The 5158-nt window shown below is 40.8% G+C and overlaps 1 non-coding gene across 1 annotated transcript; it reads right to left on the reverse strand.

Moving 5' to 3' along the window:
* Positions 1-3160: 3160 nt before the first annotated feature.
* Trnat-ugu lies at positions 3161-3235 on the reverse strand. Its single transcript has one exon. It is a non-coding gene; the product is annotated as a tRNA-Thr (tRNA).
* Between the last annotated feature and the right edge of the window lie 1923 nt (positions 3236-5158).

A 5158-nucleotide genomic window follows, 5' to 3' on the forward strand; every position in this document is an offset into this window, starting at 1 on the left:
TGTACGGTTTTTACACTATTAAAGCATATGCTTGTACATTTATTTCATCCCTCCCCTATGTCTATCGAGTGGTTACGTTAAACGTCCTATAACAAATTCCGCTTATTCCCTTTGCGTAAGGTTCTTTTTACTAAATGTATGTGAGATGTAATTCAACACCTATATATCCAGGGCTTATTGTGCAAATTTCGATTATAACCTCTGTATAACAAAAGAATATCGTGTATTCTCATTTAGTATCCGTATTTGTACATATTTTACCCATTTTTCCATATTTTGTATAGTCTCCCATATTTTTCCCATATCTACCTATACCTTTATCCATATTCTACGTGTAAATGTACAAGAATATTCATGCTCTTATTGCGTTACCTACTAATTTGTTGGATGTAGTCCACCAGTTATGCAAAACATCCTTTTTTCCAAGTTCCCAAACATGTTTCAGCACCCCTGTGCCATCGTCAGTGGTTTTCCATTTTATTTAATCTGTGATGTGAACATTTTTACTAAATGATTACAAAATTATGTGGATATTTAGTTCAAACAACAATTTGTTTCTTTTTGTAAGTACCTTTACACTCAGTTTGTATGGTTTTTCAGGACCACTTGTGTATTATTTATTACAGGTAGCTTGTCATCTGCAACCAAACGATGTTGATGAGAAATTTTGTTGGGCGTTAACTTATCATTTTATGCTCTAAACCCAATTTAGTTTGTTGCAATATTTTGCGCCTATACTCGTTTTTACTTACGTTTTTGTGTGGCAAGCCCTTTTATTTTCAGCATCATGGTGAGATGCTGTGAAGCACACGTATATTCGCAAATAAGGTCGTAAAAGCACTTTGCACTTCACCAAAACACACTGTAAATATGCTTGTTATGTGTCCCAGTCCAGTTAGTGTTCATTTGTTCACCAGTGAGTTTGGCGCCAGATTTGATTTTTGCTTACATTTTATCTGTGTGTGTGTGTGTGTGTGTGTGTGTGAGAGAGAGAGAGAGAGAGAGAGAGAGAGAGTCTACAAGGTGGTTGTAAGATCATGCCTTCCTCTTTTTCTTCGAAAATGTCAACACAGGAAAAAAACCACACACTTACTAACTGCCATAGTCAACCCTTATATTCGTATATGCTAAAATACACGAGGTTTGCAGTGGAATACTTACTTCAGCTAAGTTAAGTAGAGCTTTATGCCTTCTGAATCTTACAAAAATACCATTCCATGAACATCTAATAATGATGAGATTCATTTGCACTTTCTCGTACCTTAATAACACAGAATACAGTCCAACTACAGCTGTCGAAGCTTACTCTAAAGACACTAGATAGAAATAATTGTCAGAATACAGATCAACTGTAGCTACCAAAGCTTCTATATACACTAAAGATCAGAGATAAATAATCCATTAAATTTTGGGCATGTAGCCGCTCAAATACTACTTATTCAACTGAAATTTCGGTCGCGTATCGTCCGGCCATCCTCAGAGTTGCAAGACGACGACAAGGTGCCAAGCGCGGCCTTACGTGCTCCACAGCGGTGGTACTGCGCATGCACTTCTATAAAGAAAAGATATGTCGTCTACTATGGTATGGTGCGTATAGGAAGATTAAGGAAGATCCTACTAACAATGTGACAAAAAGGCCTGCTGCCTTACTGAACGCTTCATCGCTGCCGAAGGAAGTAATAGGAGGTTTAAAACCGCGAAGTGCGGTTCACAAGATGGATAAGGATTAGCGTCTAGAGGATTTGTCTATGCCGCCAATAACAAGCACAATTGGTTCACCAACGTATCTTTCTGCTTCGTTGTTAAAACCATTGGTAGGAAAATGTAGTCACCACATTCGCAATTCTACGGATTTTATTCAGACGCTTAGCTACCTTAGACTGAAGAGTACGGATGTGCTGGTTAGTTTTGACGTGGTATAGTTATAGACCACGGTACCTTTAAAGGATTCTTTGTGTCTTATCGGCCAACATTTTTAGAAAAAATATCTCGGCGTTATTTGAGCATTTACCCCTGTCCTCTTATTTTCAGTTTAATGGTGAACTTTAGGAGCTGATTGATGGAGTTGGCATGGAAAGCTCTCTCTTCCCTGTCGTAGTTAATTTATTTATGAAAGACTTCGAGGACAAGCTATTGGACTCAGCAGATTTTAAACCAACGGTCTTCTGGAAGTACCTGGACGACACATTTGTAGTATGGCTTCACGGGAAGGATGAATTACATCGATTTCCTAAGCATCTGAACTCTATCTTCGCTAGTATTAAATTTACTATGGAAATAGAAAAAGATGGCTGGCTCCCTTTTTTGGATGTTTTCGTTCGCCGTAAAGTTGAGGGCACATTAGGACATGTTGTACATCACAAACCAACACATACGAATATATATTTACATGCCAGTAGCTCCCATCACCTTTCACAAGCTGTAGGTACCATTAAGACCGTAGTGCACAGAGCACAGTGTACGTCCGATAATGATAATTTGCAAGAAGAGCTCTCACACGTCAAGAGCAGTTTTTAAAGCGAATAGGTATTCCCAGAAACAAATTCGCAGAGCATTCATTGTGAGTTCTAGAATGCAAGTACGTGAACTGGATGAAGAAAGTAATACTGTAACTTCAAATCAAGAGCGTTTTTGACGTATGTGGGCGGTCTTTCCTTGAATATAAGCCGTGTTCTCGACAAACACAGTGTTAAGGTGATCATCCGGACTCCTACGAAGATTGCAGTCTTATTCGGTTTTTGCAGTATGATTTATTGCCTCGTAAAGCGGCTGTGTATCAGATTCCTTGCGGGATTTGTAATAAGTCATGTATAGATCAGACAATACGTTCATGAGGGGTGTGGAACACCGACGATAGAAGCGCTCACTACACTCAGAGAAGTCAGCTACAGTATGGCAGAACACTGTATAGACACTGGTCGTTCTATTGAACTACAGTGACAGGGCGATTTTAACATCCACCTCTTCCTTTTGGGATTCTATTAGCGAGGAAGTCATAGAAATTAGATTAACCAATAACTTAATAAGTAGAGGTAATGGGTTTAATTTGGATAAAGCATGGAATCAGGCTCTTGGTGTAATTACATTAATATGATAATTAAATAGACACCCTAGCTGCAAGCAGGCGTTGATACACTTCACTGGGGCATTTGAAAATGTGTGCCCCGACCGGGACTCGAACCCGGGATCTCCTGCTTACATGGCAGACGCTCTATCCATCTGAGCCACCGCGGGCACAGAGGATAGTGCGTCTGCAGGGACTTGCACGCTCCCCGTGAGATCCACATTCCCAACATGTCCACAACACTACATTCGTAGTGCGCCTAATAGATGTTTGCCCATCATACTCATTACTCGTGGCAGATTAATCTACCAAGTCCCGTACGAGTTCGGGCATAGCGTGTGCGTTCGCACAAGCAGGTCAAAGGCCGGGAACCCATATTTCTTAACTATATATGACGGTAGTATCTGTTCCCGAAAGAACAGTTACCGTGGATGACCATGCAGCTTTGCTAGAAATGATATGATAATTAAATAGACACCCTAGCTGCAAGCACGCGTTGATACACTTCATTGGGGCATGTTGAAAATGTGTGCCTCGACCGGGTTACCGCCACCGATTATACATCGATAAGTGAATCGAATGTCTGAACGCTTTCACCACAGGTGGTGCGTGTGTAAGTGTCCCTCTTTAAGGCCGCCGACCACCTTCTGTGACCCACATGCGCAGTACCGCCGCGGTGAAACATACAAGGCCGCGCTTGGCTGCTTGTCGGTAGTCTTGTGACTCACTCTCAGAATGGCCGGACGATACGCAGCCGAAATATCACTAGTACTTGCGCGGCTGCATGACCGAAATTTAATGGGTTATTCATTATGTCGCGAGAAGTTCAACATGCACATCCAAGATGAATGTATGTAACAGATGGAAATAATAATAGCTGACTTTATCCTACTGTAAACAACATAAACCAATTTCGCAATTTTGTTTCTGTCTCAGTTCTCTAGGGGGCACCCAAACCATTGCCCCTGGCCATAATGCTGGTGGATATGCACCGGACGAAATCCACTGTGTAGTGGTGGTGAATCCACTCTGAGCAATATCCGATGCATAATGCTGGTGGATTCACATTGAGTAATATCCCAAGCATAACGCTCGTGGATCCACCTCTGGAAGTTACCCTGGAGCTAACAGTGGCGAATCCACCCCGAAAATATCCAAAGCCTAATGCAGATGGGGCCACCTGAACAAATCATTGCCATAATGCTGGTGGATCCACTTATAAACCCTATACTGTACCTACCCTAGGTAGTTGGGCACCCTAAAACACCCTGCAAGAAACCAACACACACAAAATAGCGTAACTGAGCTATGTGCACTTACAATAGGATAAAAGCTGTATTGATGGTGGAAACTTCGAGAATCCGTTGTAACATTAAAGCTGTATTCATGTCGCACTCCATGTTTGTTCATTATGTCCAAGAAATGTTTCAGACAAATCGCTCTCTTGTTTCCTTTCCGATCTTTGACCGCTGCCACAACTTACCCCTGACATATGTGGTGTGGTTTGCTATGCAATTCTCAATCCTTACGAGATGTCCCACCTCCCTTAGAAGTTTGTAGTAACATTTCTGAAACAATCTGTGGATTTAGCTTGCTTATGTCGTGAGTAAATAAAATTTATTATTGTACTTCGTTGGTCACTGATATAACACAAACTAACGGAAGCAGTACCCATTACTCCACCCCATTTTGGCCTGATGCAGCAACATTAGTTCAATGTGCCAAAAATATAAAACAGTTTCAGTAGCAAGTGTTTTATTAATTTTTAGCTTTCGCGCGTTTAGTGCATCTTCATATTATCTGTAATTAGTAACAACAGTCTTGCTACATACCAGTTTATTCGCTAACCTATCTAGTAACGATCAATAGGATGGATAAGCAAAAGGTCAGAAGTAAAGTGATTCACTCACCTATAACGATGGAGACAGCATTAGTCATATTTAAAAGCCATTGATATGATGATGTTAAAAAGTTTGGGCGAATACTATGTGCACTGTTCTTATTTTTTTCCAGCGTCTTCAAGTAACTATTGATTGCGATTGCAGATTTATCTAGAGGCAAGCAACAATGTTCAGACCATTTTAGCTCAGACAC

Source organism: Schistocerca americana, chromosome X, assembly GCF_021461395.2.
Source record: "Schistocerca americana isolate TAMUIC-IGC-003095 chromosome X, iqSchAmer2.1, whole genome shotgun sequence".
Classification (NCBI taxonomy): domain Eukaryota; kingdom Metazoa; phylum Arthropoda; class Insecta; order Orthoptera; family Acrididae; genus Schistocerca; species Schistocerca americana.